Genomic DNA, 23,241 nt, shown 5'->3' on the forward strand with positions numbered 1-23,241 from the left:
AACAAGGAGCAGAAGGAAATGACAAGTGGTTTTCACTAAGGTATTCTCTGCAAGCACTGAAATTATCGGTAACAGATAGTTTTGTGATAAGGTAATTTGTAACGGGTAACAAGTAATAAAAGTAAATAAGGTGCAGCAAGATGGACCAATCCTTTTTTTAGCAAAGGACAAGCCTGGACAAACTCTTATATAAAGGAAAACGCTCCCGAGGACACATGGGAATTATTGTCAAGCTAGTTTTCAGCACGCTCATATGATTCACGTTCGTTACTTTGATAATTTGATATGTGGGTGGACCAGTGCTTGGGTACTGCCCTTCCTTCGACAAGCATCCCACTTATGATTAACCCCTATTGCAAGCATCGCAACTACAAAAGAAGTATTAAGGTAAACCTAACCATAGCATGAAACATATGGATCCAAATCAGCCCCTTACGAAGCAACTCATAAACTAGGGTTTAAGCTTCTGTCACTCTAGCAACCCATCATCTACTTATTACTTCCCAATGCCTTCCTCTAGGCCCAAATAATGGTGAAGTGTCATGTATTCGACGTTCACATAACAACACTAGAGGAAAGACAACATACATCTCATCAAAATATCGAACGAATACCAAATTCACATGACTACTTATAGCAAGACTTCTCCCATGTCCTCAGGAACAAACGTAACTACTCATAAATCATATTCATGTTCATAATCAGAGGGGTTATAATATGCATAAAGGATCTAAACATATGATCTTCCACCAAATAAACCAACTAGCATCAACTACAAGGAGTAATCAACACTACTAGCAACCCACAGGTACCAATCTGAGGCTTTGAGACAGAGATCGGATACCAGAGATGAACTAGGGTTTGAGAGGAGATGGTGTTGGTGAAGATGTTAATGGATATTGACCCCCTCCCGCTGAGAGGATCGATGGTGATGACGATGGCGATGATTTCCCCTTCCCGGAGGGATGTTTCCCCGACAAAACAGCTCCGCCGGAGCCCTAGATTGGTTCCGCCAAGGTTCCGCCTCGTGGCGGCGGTGTTTCGTCTCGAAATCTTGATTATTATTATTTTCCAGGGTGAAAGACTTCATATAGCAGAAGATGGGCACCGGAGGCCTGCCAGGGGGCCCACGAGGCAGGGGGCTTGCCCAGGGGGGTAGGGCGCGCCCCCATCCTCGTGGCCAGGGTGTGGGCCCCCTCTGGTTGATTCTTTCTCCAGTATTTTTTATATATTCCAAAACGTGCCTCCGTGAAGTTTCAGGACTTTTGGAGTTGTGCGGAATAGGTCTCTAATATTTTCTCCTTTTCCAGCCCAGAATTCCAGCTGCCGGCATTCTCCCTCTTCATGTAAACCTTGTAAAATAAGAGAGAATAGGCATAAGTATTGTGACATAATGTGTAATAACAGCCCATAATGAAATAAATATCGATATAAAAGCATGATGCAAAATGGACGTATCAACTCCCCCAAGCTTAGACCTCGCTTGTCCTCAAGCGGAAGCCGATAACGAAAAATATGACCACATGTTTAGAGATAAAGGTGTCGATAAAATAAAATACGGGCATGAGGGCATCATGATCATTCTTACATCAGCAATATATATATATATATATATATATATATATATATATATATAATGTCATATGATTTCTTATGCTAAAGTAACAATCTATTCACAATGTCAAGTATGAACCAGAAACTTCATTGGAAACTAACAAACTATGATCTCGGTCATTGGAGCAATTGCAATTTATCATAACCTCAGAAAGAGTCAATATAAGAGCTTTTCAGAAAATCCACATACTCAACTATCATTTAGTCTTTCACAATTGCTAACACTCATGCAATACTTATGGGTATCGAGTTTTAATCGGACACAGAGAAATATAGGGGCTTATAGTGTTACCTCCCAACCTTTTACCTCAAGGGTAATGTCAACAATAGTAGTTGATGATAACTTACATCCAATTGGATATATATATATATATATATATATATATATATATATATATATATATATATATATATATATATATATATATATATCAGGATCTTTCCAACACAATGTGCTTGCCAAAGGATAAAATGTAAAAAGGAAAAGTGAAGATCACCATGACTCTTGCATAAGACAAGAATAAAAGATAGGCCCTTCGAAGAGGGAAGCAGAGGTTGTCATGTGTTTTTGTGGTTGGATGCACAAAATCTTAATGCGAAAGAACGTCACTTTATATTGCCACTTGTGATATGGACCTTTATTATGCAGTCCGTCGCTTTTATTGCTTCCATATCACAAGATCGTATAAATCTTATTTTCTCCACACTAATAAATCATACATATTTAGAGAGCAATTTTTATTGCAAGCAACAATGACAACTTACTTGAAGGATCTTACTCAACCCATAGGTAGGTATGGTGGACACTCATGGCAAAACTGGGTTTAAGGATATTCAGAAGCACAAGTAGTATCTCTACTTGGTGCAAATAATTTGGCTAGCATGAGAGGGAAAGGCAAGCTCAACATGTTGGATGATCCATGACAATATACTTTATTTCGGATTAAAGAAAACATAACTCATTACATTGTCTTCCTTGTCCAACATCAACTTTTTAGCATGTCATATTTTAATGAGTGCTAACAATCATAAAAGATGTCCAAGATAGTATATTTATATGTGAAAACCTCTCTTTCTTTATTACTTCCTATTAATTGCAACGATGACCGAAACTATGTTTGTCAACTCTCAACAACTTTTATTCATCATACTCTTTTATATGTGAAGTCATTACTCTCCATAAGATCAATATGATCTCTTTACTTCTTTTTATTCTTTCTTTTATTCCCTCAAGATCATAGTAAGATAATTAAGCCCTTGACTCAAAACTAATCTTTATTATATATATAGCTCACGGACTCGATTACATAGAAGGATCATAAGGCAAAACTCAAACTAGATCATACTAAAACTTTATTCTACTAAATAAAGATATTACCAAAAGGATCGAACTAAGAAAAATGGTAAAGATAGGAGTGTGATGGTGATACGATACCGGGGCACCTCCCCCAAGCTTGGCAGTTGCCAAGGGGAGTGCCCATGCCCATGTGTTTATGTCTCTTTCCTCGAGGGTGGTGATGATGGAGTTGTTGATGATGTAGGCTTGTCGTCCATGTTCCAAGGCATAGGCTCACCATCATAGAAAGATGGTCGAGTCTCCGGGATCCTCACATCTGCAGCCAAACTCATCCTCTTGAATCTATATTCATACTCACAGTTTTGGTTTTGTAGGTCATAGATCTGGGCTTGGAGATGCTCGATTTTCTCGTGAAGCTTGAAGATGGTCTCCCCAATGTTCTTGGCATCTAGCTTGTGGTTGTTGGTGAACTCCGCGATCATCATGTGGTTGGCGTTGAGTCCGCGTTCCACCATCCCCTGGCACTTGAAAACTTGTTGCTCCATTGCTTCGAGTCTTGTCTCCATGCTTCCGGTCCTCCTTGGTCCCTCGTTCTGTAATACATCATCCTGCAACTAACTCATTATTCACTTGGCTTGCAAGGCTTCTTATGATGTGCATTACCGAGGGGGCCCAGAGATACCTCTCCGATACTCAGAGTGACAAATCCTAATCTCGATCTATGCCAACTCAACAAACACCATTGGTGATACCTGTAGAGCATCTTTATAATCACCCAATTGCATTGTGACGTTTGATATCACGCAAGGCATTCCTCCGGTATCCGGGAGTTGCATAATCTCATAGTCGAAGGAATATGTATTTGATATGAAGAAAGCAATAGTAATAAAACTGAACAATCATTATGCTAAGCTAACGGGTGGGTCTTGTCCATCACATCATTCTCCTAATGATGTGATCCCGTTATCAAATGACAACTCATGTCCATGGTCAGGAAACCTTAACCATCTTTGATCAACGAGCTAGTTAAGTAGAGGCTCACTAGGGACACAATGTTTGTCTATGTATTCACACATGTATTTAGGTTTCCGATCAATACAATTCTAGCATGAATAATAAACATTTAGCATGAATAAGGAAATATAAAATAAGAACTTTATTATTGCCTCTAGGGCATATTTCCTTGAGTCTCCCACTTGCACTAGAGTCAATATTCTAGTTCACATCGCCATGTGATTAACACCCATAGTTCACATCGCCATGTGACTAATACCCAAAGAGTTTACTAGAGTCAATAATCTAGTTCACATCGCCATGTGATTAATACCCAAAGAGTACTAAGTTTTGATCATGTTTTGCTTGTGAGGGCACATTCAGATCCATATGTATTTTGCAAATTTATATGTTTACAATGCTCTACATGGAGCCACTCTAGCTAATTGCTCCCGTTTTCAATATGTATCCAGATCGAGCCTCAGAGTTATCTGGATTAGTGTCAAAGCTTGCATCGACGTAACCCTTTACGATGAACTCTTTATCACCTCCATAACCGAGAAACATTTCCTTATTCCTCTAAGGATAATTTTGACCGCTATCCAGTGATTCACTCCTGGATCACTCTTGTACCTCCTTGCCAAACCCATGGCAAGGCGCACAATAGGTCTGGTACACAGCATGGCATACTTTATAGAACCTATGACTGAGGCATAGGGAATGACTTTCATTCTCTCTCTATATTCTGCCATCGTCGGGTTTCGAGTCTAACTCAACTTCACACCTTGTAACAGAGGCAAGAACCCTTTCTTTGACTGATGAGTTTTGAACTTCTTCAAAACTTTATCAAGGTATGTGCTTTGTAAAAGTCCTATCAAGCGTCTTGATCTATTACTATAAATCTTGATGCCCAATATATAAGTAGCTTCACCGAGGTCTTTCATCGAAAAATTCTTATTCAAGTATCCTTTTATGCTATCCAGAAATTCTATATCATTTCCAATCAGCAATATGTCATCCACATATAATATTAGAAATGCTACAGAGCTCCCACTCACTTTCTTGTAAATACAGGATTCACCGTAAGTCTGTATAAAACCACATGCTTTGATCACCTCATCAAAGCGTATATTCCAACTCTGAGATGCTTGCACTAGTCCATAGATGGATCGCTGGAGCTTGCACACTTTGTTAACACCTTTAGGATCGACAAAACCTTTTGGTTGCATCATATACAAGTCTTCTTTAAGAAATCCATTAAGGAATGCAGTTTGGACATCCATTTGCCAGATTTCATAATCATAAAATGTGGCAATTGCTAACATGAGTCGGACAGACTTAAGCATCGCTATGGGTTAGAATGTCTCATCGTAGTCAACTCCTTGAACTTGTCGAAAACACTTTTGTGAAAAGTCGAGCTTTGTAGATAGTGACATTACCATCAGCGTCAGTCTTCTTCTTGAAGATCCATTTATTCTCAATGGCTTGCCGATCATCGAGCAATTCCACCAAAGTCCATACTTTGTTCTCATACATGGATCCTATCTCAGATTTCTTGGCCTTAAACCATCTGTCGGAATCTGGGCTCATCATAGCTTCTTCATAGTTCGTAGGTTTGTCATGGTCTAGTAACATGACTTCCAGAATAGGATTATCGTACCACTCTAGTGCGGAACATGCTCTGTTTGACCTACGAGGTCCAGTAGTAACTTGATATGAAGTTTCATGATCATCATCATTAGCTTCCTCTCTAGTTTGTGTAGGCATCACGGGAACGGATTTCTCTGATGAGCTACTTTCCAATTCAAGAGAAGGTACAATTACCTCATCATGTTCTACTTTCCTCCCACTCACTTCTTTCGAAGAACTCCTTCTCTAGAAAGTTTCCATTCTTGGCAAAAAATATCCTGCCTTCGGATTTGCGGTAGAAGGTGTACCCAATTGTTTCCTTAGGGTATCCTATGAAGACGCACTTCTCCGATTTGGGTTCGAGCTTATCAGGCTGAAGCCTTTTGACATAAGTGTCACAACCCCAAACTTTAAGAAACGACAGCTTAGGTTTCTTGCCAAACAACAATTCATACGGTGTCGTCTCAACGGATTTAGACGGTGCCCTATTTAACGTGAATGCAGTTGTCTCTAATCCATAACCCAAAAATGATAGTGGTAAATTGGTAAGAGACATCGTAGATCGCACTATATCAAATAAAGTATGGTTACGATGTTCGGACACACCATTATGCTGTGGTGTTCCAGGTGGCGTGAGTTGTGAAATTATTCCACATTGTTTTAAATGAAGGCCAAACTCGTAACTCAAATATTCACCTTCCCGATCAGATCGTAGAAACTTTATTTTCTTGTTTCGATGATTCTCCACTTCACTCTGAAATTCTTCAAACTTTTCAAATGTTTCAGACTTGTGTTTCATTAAGTAGATATACCCATATCTTCTCAAATCATCTGTGAAGGTCAAAAAATAACAATACCCGCCGTGAGCCTCAAAACTCATCGGACCGCATACATCGGTATGCATTATTTCCAATAAGTCATTGGCTCGCTCCATTGTTCCGGAGAACGGAGTTTTAGTCATCTAGCCCATGAGGCATGGTTCACAAGTATCAAATGATTCATAATTAAATGATTCCAAAAGTCCATTTGCATGGAGTTTCTTCATGTGATTTACACCAATATGACCTAGACGGCAATGCCACACATATGTTGCACAATCATTATCAACTTTGTATCTGTTGGCATCAATATTGTGAATATGTGTATCACTACGATCGAGATTCAATAAACCATTCACCTTGGGTGTATGACCACAGAAAGTTTTATTCATTTAAGCAGAACAACAATTATTCTCTAACTTAAATGAATAAGTGTATTGCAATAAACATGATCTAATCATATTCATGATCAAAGCAAACACCAAATAACATTTACTTTAGGTTCAACACTAATCTCGAAGGTAGAGGGAGTGTGCGATGGTGATCGTATCAGCCTTGGAATCACTTCCAACACACATCGTCACTTCGCCCTTAACTAGTCTCTGTTCATTTTGCAACTCCTATTTCGAGTTACTAATCTCAGCAAATCAATCGGTATCAAATACCCAGGGGTTGCTATGAACACTAGTAAAGTACACATCAATAACATGTATATCATATATACCTTTGTTCACTTTGCCATCCTTCTTATCCACCAAGTATTTGGGGCAGTTCCGCTTCCAGTGACCATTTCCTTTGCAGTAGAAGCACTCAGTTTTAGGTTTGGGTCTAGCTTTGGGCTTCTTCATGGGAGTGGCAACTTTCTTGCCATTCTTCTTGAAGTTCCCTTTCTTTCCCTTGCCCTTTTTCTTGAAACTAGTGGTCTTGTTTAACCATCAACAGTTGATGCTTATTCTTGATTTCTACCTTCGCCCATTTCAACATCGCGAAGAGCTTGGGAATCATTTTCGTCATCCCTTGCATATTATAGTTCATCACGAAGTTCTAATAGCTTGGTGACAGTGACTAGAGAACTTTGTCAATCACTATCTTATCTGGAAGATTAACTCCCACTTGATTCAAGCGATTGTAGTACTCAGACATTCTGAGCACGTGCTCACTAGCTGAGCTATTCTCCTCCATCTTGTAGGCAAAGTACTTGTCAAAGGTCTCATACCTCTCGACACGGGCATGAATCTGAAATACCAATTTTAGCTCTTGGAACATCTCATATGCTCCGTGGCGTTCAAAACACTTTTGAATTCCCGGTTCTAAGCCGTAAAGCATGGTGCACAAAACTATCAAGTAGTCATCATATCGAGCTTGCCAAACATTCATAACGTCTGCATCTGCTCCTGCAATAGGTCTGTCACCTAACGACGCATCAAGTACATAATTCTTCTGTGCAGCCATGAGGATAATCCTCAGATCACGGATCTAGTCCGCATCATTGCTACTATCATCTTTCAACTTAGTTTTCTCTAGGAACATATCAAAAAAATATGAGGGAGCTAAATCGCGAGCTATTGATCTACAACATATATATGCAAAACTATCAGGACTAAGTTGATGCTAAATTAAGTTCAATTAATCAAATTAATTAAGAACTCCCACTTAGATAGACATCCCTCAAGTCATCTAAATGATACGTGATCCAAATCAACTAAACCATGTCCGATCATCACGTGAGATGGAGTAGTCATCAATGGTGAACATCTCTATGTTGATCATATCTACTATATGATTCACGTTCGACCTTTCGGTCTCCAGTGTTCCGATGCCATGTCTGTACATGCCAGATTCGTCAAGTTTAACCCGAGTATTCCGCATGTGCAAAACTATCTTGCACCCGTTGTATCTGAACGTAGAGTCTATCAGACCCGATCATCACATGGTGTCTCAACACGATGAACTGTCTCAATGGTGCATACTCAGGGAGAACACTTATACCTTGAAATTTTAGTTAAGGGATCATATTATAATGCTACCGCTGTACTAAGCAAAATAAGATGCATAAAAGATAAACATCACATGCAATCAAAAATGTGTGACATGATATGGCCATCATCATCTTGTGCCTTTGATCTCCATCTCCAAAGCACCGTCATGATCACCATCGTCACCGGCTTGACACCTTGATCTCCATCGAAGCATCATTGTCGTCTCGCCAACTATTGCTTCTACCACTATGGCTACCACTTAGTGATAAAGTAAAGCAATTACATAGCGATTGCATTTCATACAACAAAGCGACAACCATATGGCTCCTGCCAGTTGCCGATAATTGTTACAAAACATGATCATCTCATACAAAAAATTATATATCATCACGTCTTGACCATATCACATCAAGCCCTGCAAAAACAAGTTAGACGTCCTCTACTTTGTTGTTGCAAATTTTACGTGGCTGCTACGGGCTTAGCAAGAACCGTTCTTACCTACGCATCAAAAACCACAACGATTTTTCATCAAGTGTGTTGTTTTAACCTTCAACAACGACTGGGCGTAGTCACACTCGATTCAACTAAACTTGGAGAAACAGACACCCACTAGCCACCTGTGTGCGAAGCACGGCGGTAGAACCAGTCTCATGAACGCGGTCATGTAATGTCGGTCTGGGTCGCTTCATCGAACAATACCGCCGAATCAAATTATGACATGCTGGTAAGCAGCATGACTATTATCGCCCACAACTCTTTGTGTTCTACTCGTGCATATAACATCTACGCATATACCTGGCTCTGATACCACTATTGGGGAACGTAGTATTTCAAAAAAATTCCTACGATCACGCAAGATCTATCTAGGAGAAGCATAGAAATGAGCGGGGAGAGTGTGTCCATGTACCCTCGTAGACCGAAAGCGGAAGCGTTTAGTAACGCGATTGATGTAGTCGAACGTCTTCGCGATCCAACCGACCAAGTACCAAACGCATGGCACTTCCGTGATCTGCACACGTTCAGCTCGGTGACGTCCCTCAAACTCTTGATCCAGCTAAGGCCGATGGAGAGTTACGTCAGCACGATGGCGTGGTGACGGTGATGATGAAGTTACCGACGCAGGGCTTCGCCTAAGCACTACGACAATATGACCGAGGTGGAAAACTGTGGAGGGGGGCACTGCACACGGCTAAAGATCAACTTGTGTGTCTATGGGGTGCCCCCTCCCCCGTATATAAAGGATGGGAGGAGGAGGAGGGCCGGCCACAAGGGGCGCGCCCAAGGGGGGGATTCCTACTCCTAGTAGGAGTAGGTTTCCCCCTTTCCTAGTCCAAGTAGGAGAAGAAGGAAGGAGAGGAAGAAGACAAGGAAAGGGGGTGCCGGGCCCCCTAGCCCTAGTCCAATTCGGTTTGGGCTAGGGGGCGCCACACCTTGGCCTGCCTCCTCTCTTCCAGCACTAGGCCCATATGGCCCAATAACTTCCCGGGGGGGTCCGGTAACCCCTGGTACTCCGAAACTTATCCGAAATGACCCGAACCATTCCGGTGTCTGAATGTAGCCTTCCAATATATGAATCTTTATGTCTCGACCATTTCGAGACTCCTCGTCATGTCCGTGATCTCATCCGGGACTTCGAACAACCTTCGGTACATCAAATCACATAAATGCATAATACGAATCGTCATTAAACGTTAAGAGTGCGGACCCTACGGGTTCGAGAACTATGTCGAGATGATCGAGACACATCTCCGGTCAATAACCTATAGCGGAACCTGGATGCTCATATTGGCTCCTACATATTCTATGAAGATCTTTATCGGTCAAACCGCACAACAACATGCGTTGTTCCCTTTGTCATCGGTATGTTACTTGCCCGAGATTCGATCGTCGGTATCATACTGATGCGTCCATTTTGCATCATGCTTTTATATTGATATTTATTGCATTATGGGCTGTTATTACACATTATGTCACAATACTTATGCCTTTTCACTCTTATTTTATAAGGTTTACATGAAGAGGGAGAATACCGGCAGCTGGAATTCTGGGCTGTAAAAGGAACAAATATTACAGACCTATTCTGCAGAACTCCAAAAGTCCTGAAACTCCACAAAAGTCAGTTTTGCAATATATTAAAAATATTGGGCGAAGAAATGTAGCGACCCGACCCGAATGGATCAAGTCTCTGTGCTTAAGTGTCATCCCTGGATCGGTATGCTGACACACACAGTACTCGAGGATTTATAACAAAGGTAAATCACATGTATAAAAATAACGAAAATACTATTACCTCAATACAAAAAGTGGAAGTAACAAGGTTGTGGATTCCCATCAACACCAACGGCAAAGTTGAGTGTAGAAATCGTAACCCTAACGTATCACTTACTCGTCGTAAGAATCCTGCAACATGAAACGTTGCAGCCCGAAAACGGGTTAGCACATGGAATGTACTGGAAAATTCACACCAGAGGATAATGATGAATAATAACTATCACTACATGCATTTATGGCTGGTGGAAAAGCTCTATGGTTATAATGTTTTTGCGAAAAGCCAATTTTTCCCTACTGCAAAGGAATAAATTTTATTTAACTATCATGGTGGTTGTGAAACATTGAGATGGTTGACAACATCTCAATCCCAATTAAAAAGTAATTAACCCAAGAAATTATTTAAGTAACGTGATGAGATCAACGGGATAATCCAAGAACTAGATACTCAAGATGTCCATAACCGGGGACACGGCTAATCATGATTAGTTTATACACTCTTCAGAGGTTTGTGCACTTTTTCCCACTAGACTCGATCGCCTCCGCTTGGTTCTCGCACTACATGATGTTTGAGAAACGGATGACCGAGACACAGTCTTTCAGAAGTGTTTGCACCTTACGATGTGATAGCCGTACCACCTACATCCCCTACATCTGCTAGTCTACCACTGTAAGAGTTCACACAACTTAATCAACTATGCTAGAGCCCATAATAGCTTGCATCTGCACACGAAAGTTTCTAGCATGAATAATCTCATGATCCCTTTGAACCTGGGTGGCGGTCCAAAAAAAACCGGCAATCCTGGAATACCCAGGTACCTCAATCCACCCATATGTTTAATTAAGTAGCCACCTTAAGTTGAACCATTAATTAGCAATCTCACATCTGTCATGGAAATTCACTCAAACCCAATCCACGTCTACGAGCATAGCATAGCAATATAAGTAAACGTAGAAGTAACTCCCAAAGGTTTGATAGTAAATAGGGCAATAGGTTCCTACCTCATCAACTACTTCCCAATACCCACATGTTGTCAATCCTACTCATGCAATGTTTGAGGGTTGAATCTAATGCATAAAACTAGGTATGAAAGGGATACGATCAAAGTGTGAACTTGCCTGCAATGTTGATGAAGATGATTCGCACTCAAAACTCTTGATAGATCTACTCGTCACACTCCGTCAATCTATCGAAAGCAAGCAATGGTAACCACACATAAGAAATCACTCAAAAGATCAGAAAGAACGAAGAAAACAATTCGGAAAACTTTAAAACCAAGCAAATAACTCTTGCAACATAAAAAAATTTCTAACAGTACCAAAATTATGTGAATTTGGCCTTATCAGAAAGTTTAGGTCAAGAGCTTCGCTTTGCAAAAAGAATCAACTCAAACGGAGTTACGGAACTTAAGTTATGAACAAAAGAAGTTTGAATTCAAATCTGTTCTAATTCAAATTTTAAAACTTTCAAAAACATGTTTGAGTTGGATTACTCGATAGAGGAGATCATAATGAAGAAGTGGGCGTTGGTTTTGTTGGATTTGGATAAACGGGTAAAAAGTTGTAGCCGTTTGAAGAACAGGGACTAAACTGTAAATTAAATCATCATAGATAGGTCCCTGCCGAAAAATAAATAGAAAAAGGAAAAGCTAAATAATGAACGTTCGTTTATAGGATCTAAATAGTGGACGTTCGCTGTTTACTAAAACCAAAAAAACAGATCTAGTCTAGGGTTCTTTTTTTTTTAAAACGAACTTGAAAAGAAACCGGATTGGACCGGCGGGTTATACCGGTTCAGCAGCGGTTCGGCGCCGGCGGGGAGATTCCGGCAAGGCGGGGCAGTGGCGACTGCGAGCTCCGGCGCGGCGGCTCGGCTTCGGGCGCGGGGCAAGGCGCGGGCGGAGGCTACGCGGGGCGGCGGAGGCAGCAGCGCGGGCGGCGCTGGGCTAGATGAGGCGCGGCTGCGGCGGCGGTGGTTGGCAGCGCCGGCGGCGGCGATGCGGCTCGAGGCGGCGGCGAGAAGAGAGGAGAGAGAGAGGGGGGGTCTGGCTCCTTTTTAAAGGGCCCTCGGGTGCAGCTCCTTGCGCGAGGGGGCAGGGAAAGTCCGGCCTCGGCACGGACGCCGAGGTCGGCGCGGCGGCGCGCCGTGGCGCGGCTGGAAACCGAGCGGAGCTCGGGGACGAGCGGCATGGGCCGTTGGGCCGCGGCCTGGCTCGGGCGCTGGGACGGCCCAGTCGGCGACGGGGAGAGAGAGGAGAGAGAGAGCAGTGCTGGGCTTCGGCCTGGCACTGTTCGAAAAGAGTTTTTTTAAACATTTTCCAGACAAAGAAAAATAATAAAAACGAAATAAATAAAACTATTATATAGGCATATAATATATCAAAATTTTCAGAAAAAGATTTTCTACAACATGAACATTTTTGTGAAGTCAAATAAAATCCTCACAAATTTACATAAAGCAAAGAGTGCCACTACCTTAATAAAATCCAATAAAAATCATTTTAAAAATACCAAAATGATTTCAAATTTATTTCTCTCCAATTTTCTGATGTAGGGAATCATGTTACCCTATTTTCCATATATTTTATTTTTGGAGAAAAATAATTTGAATAAAACTCAAATAACTCCAATATTGAAAATAATTTCAAAATGGATTTTAATTTGAGTTCTTTGAAACTCCCAACTCATATTTCATATATTTTGAAGAAGTCATTTTATCTTCTCTCATGAAAATCATTGAGGTGCATAAAGTTTCAGAATTGGAAATGTTTTCAAATGAAATTCAAATATTTTCAACACCCCTTGTCATTTAAATAAATGGAAGAAGTCATGTCATCTTCTCTCCAGGGTTTTGTGATGAAAAGAATTTGAATTCATGGAGATCATAAAAGCAAAATGAAAGTTTGGGAAAGTCCTTTTATTCCCTCTCATTTAACTTTCAAAAGATTTCGAATTCACTCACTTTCAGTCAATCAATCACACAACAACCCAACAAACAATCAAATCTATCTATTTATTATAACATTCCAAAATTTAGAATTTTGGGATGTTACAAACCTACCACCCTTAAAATGAATCTCGTCCTCGAGATTCGGGGAGGCTAGAAAGAAATAGGTTAGGTTTGGGGTCTTCTCAAGATCCATTGATCATCACCGGGGTCTGGGGTGCTACCTCCCTTAGAAGCATGGTTACGGTCCCATCAATACTCATATACTCCATCCTTATTCTTGACGGGGCCAGTCTTCTCAAATCTTTAGTATAATTCCTTCTCTGGACTCTTCAGGTAGTGGCATAACCTTTACCACAATTCTTCTGTCCTTTCATCTTGGTAAGGTTCTTCCATGGCTGGGTCTTCTTAGCTGACGGGTCAGGCGCCAATACTAAACAACTATCGACATCTCCCGGTGGTCAACAATTTATGGTTTCTCCTGCAGGAAATGGGTCTGGGTTGATCCTCACCGTATAACCTACGATTGGCAAGAGCTGCCGTGTACAAGGGACATTACCTATACCATTCTAAGGTTTAAATAAGGTTTAAATCGTCGTCACTCTACTATAGGTAAGTCACTCAGATTTACCATCCTGTATAGCAAGGCGAATAATAAGAGTAAGTCGGTATGGTGATCAATCCATCCCGCACCCAAATCATTACCTTGTACATGGTTTAGCGAATCTCGCATTCTAACACTCGGTCATCCTCGCAAGCATTGCATAATTTCTCTTGTCGACGAACCAAGTTTGGATAAATCCATGGATTCTGCAAGCCAAACAAACATCTATCGTTCCTTCCCAACCCTCAGGTTTTGCGTTACTCCTATAAAATCGTCTGCTGATAAAATCGTAACGTCTTCCAGGGTTTTTCCTTCAGCAAGAATGTGCTTGCTTCTTGGCAGGTCCTGGGCCTGTGGGTTATGGCCCATCTCATCACTTGTAAACCTTGAACTCATCATCGGGCAACTGATCCTTAATCCAACATCCAACTTCCTAGTATTCCTAAATCCATCCAATTGTACTGTCTTCCTTCCTTCTATTGGCACCACTAGGACATGATTACTCAGACTCATCATCGAATTCCATTGATCCATATTTCCAACATCATACCTCCTTTATATCCAATAGTAATTCATCTCTTCATCCTCGGGGGATATCCCACATACCGAGATAAAAAAACTTATACTTATGAAGTCCATACTCCACTTCGTGGAACATCATTATCCTTTCCAGGGTCAAGCATCCTTACAGGGGAATATTGGCCATCTCTGCATGGCACTTCTTCAACTGGGAAACGTGAAACACATCATGAACTCCTGACAGTCCTTCGGGTGACTCCAGCTTGTTGGCCACTTCACCCATACGCTCCAAAACTCGGCATGGTCCTACAATTCTCGGGGCTAACTTTCCCTTAACTCCAAATAGTTTAACTCCTCGCAGAGGGGACACACGAAGACATGCTCTGTCTCCAATTTCATAGACTACCTCATTTACATCCAATAATACTCCATAACCTCATATTCTTGGGGTATCCAACATATCGAGATAAAACTCATACTTATTTTGTTCGAAATCCACTTTGTGGAATATCATTACCTTTTTCCAAGGGTCAAGTTTCCTCACAGGGTACTACCACCTTTAAAATGCACAATCTTCCATAGACCATATTTCTCATATCCTCGAAAATGGTCAAAATCTTTCTTCATAGAGTAACAACTCATAAAATCCAAGTCAATACCAATGATGCTAACTTTATTGATTCTCAAATTATTACAATATCCTGCATTCCATTACATGCCTCAACCCGACACCTCACTAATAAAAGAAATGTCCACACTACTACTACTATTTTTCTCGTTGCACTCAACTATTTATCACAAGTCTCCATCTCCTTGGGGCATTCTCTGGCAAAGTGCCCTGCTTCATCACAACGGAAACATGTTACTTCGGACATATCTCGAGGTTTCCTTGTGATTATATAGCCTCCTGGGGTCCTCATCTTCCCTTTTGGGCAATCATTGAAGTAGTGTCCTGAATTTTTGCACCTGAAACATGTGATATGACTCAGGTCTTTTTTGTAGAAATTGGGTTGTTCCTGGGATCCAATCTACTTCTCTTCCTGGACTTTTCCGTTCCAATCAGGGCTTCTATTTCCTGTGGGTCATACTCTACTTACTCTGTCGGGAATTCTACTAAATCCCCATTCAGACAATTTTGGGAGATGTGTCCTTCTTCTCCACATGAATAGCATGACTTGGTGCAGGGTTTAATTGGTTCTTCTTTGGGTGTGTCCTCCACCTCTTCCTTCATCACAGATTCCTCTAAAATTTCCATGAGGGCTCTTTTCATTGCTTCTTTCTTATGCTGGATGGTCCTTTGTACCATGGGGTAGATGTGACACTGAGCAGGGTAGTGGGTAGTCCCTTCACACAAGAAACAAGTGATCTGCCTAGTTGGGCATTCTTCAACTGGGTGACTTCCTTCACAATTAGGGCATTCATCCTTGTGTTCCTTATGGTTGTGTCCTATTTCTCCACAAGGCTTGTATGCACAAGGTTTCTTCATATCCTTTCCATAAGGCTTCAATTTCTGGGTCACAAGACGAGATCTTTGTAGAGTCCACTTAAATTCTTTCCAAGTGGTTACTTCTTGCCATCCATTGATGGTTTAGTACATCCTCCACCAAGTAGCAGCACCTCTTTCAAAACATTGAAGAGCATGCCGGGTCATATCCTTTCCGACCATAGGGTTATTCTTCATGTGATCCTCCATGTTCTGAATCCATCGGTCCGTCTCCAATTGACTCATCGGTCCAGAAGATACAAGCTCATCTCCATTCATCCTCTATTGGGTCCATGGGTTTGGGGTGAGATAAGAGAGGTCGAGAGGGATGCACACAATACAAACAATTTTTTTGAAAAGACAGGTTTTTATTTTGTGGCTGTCGGAAAAACAACAAACAAATGATAGCTCACAAACGTCGCATCTAATGTAGGCATAACAGGGGTTTGGTCTTCTAAAGGTCAAAAATCTTCAAAGTCGCCAAACTCTTGAAGTCTTGTTCATGTCTCTGGTGGCTTCTTCCGATCATGCTTGTCTTTCTCAAGTTCTTTTGCCATATCATCTCTGTTGACGAGAATTCTCTCGTGACGTCCTTCGATATTTTGGAGTTGCGTTCCAAACTTCCGGGTTCCAACATCCTTGGCATGAACCATGATCCTACTGTCCTTCAGCTCCTGACGAGTCTCCGTTATCTCGAGGTTTTGCTTTCCCAGCTTGGCTACTTTCAGTTTCTGGGTTCTGAGTTCTTCACGAAACACTTCTTTGTCAAAAACTTCTTGATGTAATACTCCAGATCCTGGTGATACACCGGTCTAAAGTTAAAACTTCATCTTGCTGATAGGTGCTCCATCAGCCTTCTACCATCCAATCCTTCCATGCATATGCATGCTTAACTCGGCACGGTGACAATAGCATAAGCGGACGATAACATCATGGATAGCCGTGTTTATGCCCATGTTACTGCCATGAGCTTTCATTCCATAACTGATATCTCCTGTCTTTGGGTTTTCTTAACAAAAACTTTGAGTTTCTAACTCTCCATGTTTCGGTCTTTCTCCGATACACCTTGGTCTCGGGTATTGACGGCTTCCATAGTCTGCCAAGTTCCATAAGGGTAGCCTTCCTATACCAATCTGGAAATTCTTCAGATCCTTCAAATTCTCCTAGTCTTCAGAGTCCTTAACCGTTGTAGTTCCAATTATAACAATGCTCGATAAAATACTCTTCATTCCGAATGGTCTTAGTTGTCCAATATCTTGTACTTCTTGGAGTGGTCTCATCAGTCAAATCTTCGAGTGGTCAAAAGAGGAAAAGGGGTATGGTCTCACTAAAGGGAATATTTGAATAAGCTTAGAAGAGAAGAGAGGTAAAAGATCCTTTTGAAAAAGAAAGTTTTAGAGAAAAAATCTTTTCCTATGGGCTTGCCAGTTTCTAGGGTCACGTCCTACAGTCAACCTGGCTCTGATACCATCTTGTAGCGACCCGACCCGAATGGATCAAGTCTCTGTGCTTAAGTGTCATCCCTAGATCGGTATGCTGACACACACAGTACTCGAGGATTTATAACAGAGGTAAATCACATGTATAAAAATAACGTAAATACTATTACCTCAATCCAAAAAGCGGAAATAACAAGGTTGTGGATTCCCATCAACACCAACGACAAAGTTGAGTGTAGAAATCGTAACCCTAACGTATCACTTACTCGTCGTAAGAATCCTGCAACATGAAACGTTGCAGCCCGAAAACGGGCCAGCACATGGAATGTACTGGCAAATTCACACCAGAGGATAATGATGAATAATAACTATCACTACATGCATTTATGGCTGGTGGAAAAGCTCTACGGTTATAATGTTTTTGCGAAAAGCCAATTTTTCCCTACTGCAAAGGAATAAATTTTATTTAACTATCATGGTGGTTGTGAATCATTGAGATGGTTGACAGCATCTCAATCCCAATTAAAAAGTAATTAACCCAACAAATTATTTAAGTAACGTGATGAGATCAACGGGATAATCCAAGAACTAGATACTCAAGATGTCCATAACCGGGGACACGGCTAATCATGATTAGTTTATACACTCTGCAGAGGTTTGTGCACTTTTCCCACAAGACTCGACCGCCTCCGCTTGGTTCTCGCACTACATGATGTTTGAGAAACGGATGACCGAGACACAGTCTTTCAGAAGTGTTTGCACCTTACGATGTGATAGACCGTACCACCTACATCCCCTACATCTGCTAGTCTACCACTGTAAGAGTTCACACAACTTAATCAACTATGCTAGAGCCCATAATAGCTTGCGGCTGCACACGGAAGTTTCTAGCATGAATAATCTCATGATCCCTTTGAACCTGGGTGGCGGTCCAAAAGAAAAACAGGCAATCCTGGAATACCCAGGTACCTCAATCAACGCAGATGTTTAATTAAGTAGCCACCTTAAGTTGAACCATTAATTAACAATCTCACATCTGTCATGGAAATTCACTCGAACCCAATCCACGTCTATGAGCATAGCATAGCAATATAAGAAAACGTAGAAGTAACTCCCAAAGGTTTGATAGTAAACAGGGCAATAGGTTCCTACCTCATCAACTACTTCCCTATACCCACATGTTGTCAATCCTACTCATGCAATGTTTGAGGGTTGAATCTAATGCATAAAACTGGGTATGAAAGGGATATGATCAAAGTGTGAACTTGCCTGCAATGTTGATGAAGATGATTCGCACTCAAAACTCTTAATAGATCTACTCGTCACACTCCGTCAATCTATCGAAAGCAAGCAATGGTAACCACACATAAGCAATCACTCAAAAGATCAGAAAGAACGAAGAAAACAATTCGGAAAACTTTAAAACCAAGCAAATAACTCTTGCAACATAAAACAATTTCTAACAGTACCAAAATTATGTGAATTTTGCCTTATCAGAAAGTTTAGGTCAAGAGCTTCGCTTTGCAAAAAGAATCAACTAAAACGGAGTTACGGAACTTAAGTTATGAACAAAAGATGTTTGAATTCAAATCTGTTCTAATTCAAATTTTAAAACTTTCAAAAACATGTTTGACTTGGATTACTGGATGGAGGAGATCATAACGAAGAAGTGGGCATTGGTTTCGTTGGATTTGGATAAACGGGTAAAAAGTTGTAGCCGTTTGAAGAACAGGGACTAAACTAAAATTAAATCATCACAGATAGGTCCTTGCCGAAAAATAAACAGAAAAAGGAAAAGCTAAATAATGAACGTTCGGTTATAGGATCTAAACAGTGGACGTTCGCTGTTTAATAAAACAAAAAAACAGATCCAGTCTAGGGTTTTTTTAAAAAAAACGAACTTGAAAAAAAAACCGGATTGGACCGGCGGGTTATACCGGTTCAGCAGTGGTTCGGCGCCGGCGGGGAGATTCCGGCGAGGCGGGGCAGTGGCGACGGCGAGCTCCGGCGCGGCGGCTCGACTTCGGGCGCGGTGCAAGGCGCGGGCGGAGGCTACGCGGAGTGGCGGAGGCAGCGGCGCGGGGCTAGGCGAGGCGCGGCTGCGGCGGCGGTTGTTGGCAGCGGCGGTGGCGGCAATGCGGCTCGAGGCGGCGGCGAGAAGAGAGGAGAGAGAGAGGGGGTCTGGCTCCTTTTTAAAGGACCCTCTGGTGCGGCGCCTTGCGCGAGGGGGCAGGGAAAGTCCGGCCTCGGCACGGACGCCGAGGTCGGCGCGGCGGCGCGCCGTGGCGCGGCTGGAAACCGAGCGGAGCTCGGGGACGAGCGGCATGGGCCGTTGGGCCGCGGCCTGGCTCGAGCGCTGGGCCAGCCCAGTCGGCGACGGGGAGAGAGAGGAGAGAGAGAGCAGTGCTGGGCTTCGGCCTGGCACTGTTCGAAAAGAGTTTTTTTTAACATTTTTCAGACAAAGAAAAATAATGAAAACGAAATAAATAAAACTATTATATAGGCATATAATATATCAAAATTTTCAGAAAAAGATTTTCTACAACATGAACATTTCTGTGAAGTCAAATAAAATCCTCACAAATTTACATAAAGCAAAGAGTGCCACTGCCTTAATAAAATCCAATAAAAATCATTTTAAAAATACCAAAATGATTTCAAATTTATTTCTCTCCAATTTTCTGATGTAGGGAATCATGTTACCCTATTTTCCATATATTTTATTTTTGGAGAAAAATAATTTGAATAAAACTCAAATAACTCCAATATTGAAAATAATTTCAAAATGGATTTTAATTTTGAGTTTCTTTGAAACTCCCAACTCATATTTCATATATTTTGAAGAAGTCATTTTATCTTCTCTCATGAAAATCATTGAGGTGCATAAAGTTTCAGAATTGGAAATGTTTTCAAATGAAATTCAAATATTTTCAACACCCCTTGTCATTTAAATAAATGGAAGAAGTCATGTCATCTTCTCTCCAGGGTTTTGTGATGAAAAGAATTTGAATTCATGGAGATCATAAAAGCAAATTGAAAGTTTGGGAAAGTCCTTTTATTCCCTCTCATTTAAATTTCAAAAGATTTCGAATTCACTCACTTTCAGTAAATCAATCACACAACAACCCAACAAACAATCAAATCTATCTATTTATTATAACATTCCAAAATTTAGAATTTTGGGATGTTACAAGAAAGCACCAGAGGGGGGGCCACCCACTGTCCACGAGGGTGGAGGGCGCGCCCCCCTGCCTCGTGGGCCTCCTGGAAACCCCCTGATGCCCATCTACTGATATAAGGTGTCTTTTGCCCTGGAAAAAAATAAGAAGGAAGCTTTCGGGACGAAGCGCCGCCGTCTCGAGGTGGAACCTGGCGAAACCAATCTAGGGCTCCGACGGAGCTGTTCTGCCTGGGAAAATCCCTCCGGGAGGGGGAAATCGTCACCATCGTCATCACCATCGATCCTCTCATCGGGAGGGGGTCAATCTCCATCAACATCTTCACCAGCACCATCTCCTCTCAAACCCTAGTTCATCTCTTATATCCAATCTTTGTCTCAAAACCTTTGATTGGTACCTGTGGGTTGCTAGTAGTGTTGATTACTCCTTGTAGTTGATGCTAGTTGGTTTATTCGGTGGAAGATTATATGTTCAGATCCTTTATGCACATTAATACCCCTCTGATTATGAACATGAATATGATTTGTGAGTAGTTACGTTTGTTCCCGAGGACATGGGAGAAGTCTTGTTATTAGTAGTCCTGTGAATTTGGTATTCGTTCGATATTTTGATGAGATGTATGTTGTCTTTCCTCTAGTGGTGTTATGTGAATGTCGACTACATGACACTTCACCATTGTTTGGGCCTAGGGGAAGGCATTGGGAAGTAATAAGGAGATGATGGGTTGCTAGAGTGACAAAATCTTAAACCCTAGTTTATGCGTTGCTTCGTAAGGGGCTGATTTGGATCCATATGTTTCATGCTATGGTTAGGTTTACCTTAATTCTTCTTTCGTAGTTGCGGATGCTTGCGAGGGGGGTTAATCTTAAGTGGGATGCTTGTCCAAGGAAGGGCAGTACCCAAGCACTGGTCCACCCACATAGCAAATTATCAAAGTAATGAACGTGAATCATATGAGCATGATGAAAAGTAGCTTGATGATAATTCCCATGTGTCCTCGGAAGCGCTTTCCTTTATATAAGAGTTTGCCCAGGCTTGACATTCTTACTTATCGAAAGGACTATGATAGATCCCCTATACTTGTGGGTCATCACATACCTAGTTCAATCTCGTTACCGACAAGTCTCTTTACTCGTTCCGTAATTCATCATCCCGCTACTAACTCATTAGCTACATTGCTTGCAAGGCTTATAGTGATGTGCATTACCGAGAGGGCCCAGAGATACCTCTCCCACTATCGGAGTGACAAATCCTAATCTCGATCTATGCCAACTCGACAAACACCATTGGAGACACCTGTAGAGCATCTTTATAATCACCCAGTTACGTTGTGACGTTTGGTAGCACACTAAGTGTTCCTCCGGGGTTCGGGAGTTGCATAATCTCATAGTCATAGGAACATGTATAAGTCATGAAGAAAGCAATATCAATAAACTAAACGATCATAGTGCTAAGCTAACAGATGGGTCTTGTCCATCACATCATTCCTAATTATGTGATGTCGTTCATCAAATGACAACACATGTCTATGGCTAGGAAACTTAACCATCTTTGATTAACGAGCTACTCTAGTAGAGGCATACTAGGGACACTCTGTTTGTCTATGTATTCACACATGTACTAAGTTTCCGGTTAATACAATTCTAGCATGAATAATAAACATTTATCATGATATAAGGAAATATAAATAACAACTTTATTATTGCCTCTAGGGCATATTTCCTTCAGTTTGGTGCTCATATCGTCAAATGGGTTCATCCCGTCAGTACACTCCCTGAGCCTTATACTTCTAGCAATATGTATTCGACAAAGATCTTTTACATTATCGCCCATTATTGGTTTCTTGAACTATGTGCCCAGTCGAGCACACAATATACAACAAAAAATTGTATGCGTTGTCTACAACTACCGCACACAATTCTTATTACCGACCTATTTGTTGGGTATCACACACATCTTGTTACACCGAATCATTTGTGTTCCATCGCAAACTGTTCATCCGACTAAATTGTATGTTGTCTATCGCACACACCTTGATATGGCTGACCGTTTATGTTTTTTGGCTCACCGCAGACAATTCGTGTGGGTGAACTGTATGCCATGTATCGCACACGCAACTATAATCTGAATCGTGTTTGATGTCTCCGGCTTAGGGTCTTTCCGCTCCTTATTCCTTCATCCATCGTGATCTCACCAAAAACTTGAAAACTTCAGCACTCAAAACTCAATAGAAACCTCGTGAGATCCGTTAGTATAATACACAAATCATAAACTTTAGCTACTGTGGTAAACTCGTGAGATTCGTTCGATATTTTGATGAGATGTATGTTGTCTTTCCTCTAGTGGTGTTATGTGAACGTCGACTACATGACACTTCACAATTGTTTGGGCCTAGGGGAAGGCATTGGGAAGTAATAAGTAGATGATGGGTTGCTAGAGTGCCAGAAGCTTAAACCCTAGTTTATGCATTGC

Source organism: Triticum aestivum, chromosome 5D, assembly GCF_018294505.1.
Source record: "Triticum aestivum cultivar Chinese Spring chromosome 5D, IWGSC CS RefSeq v2.1, whole genome shotgun sequence".
Taxonomy (NCBI): Eukaryota; Viridiplantae; Streptophyta; class Magnoliopsida; order Poales; family Poaceae; genus Triticum; species Triticum aestivum.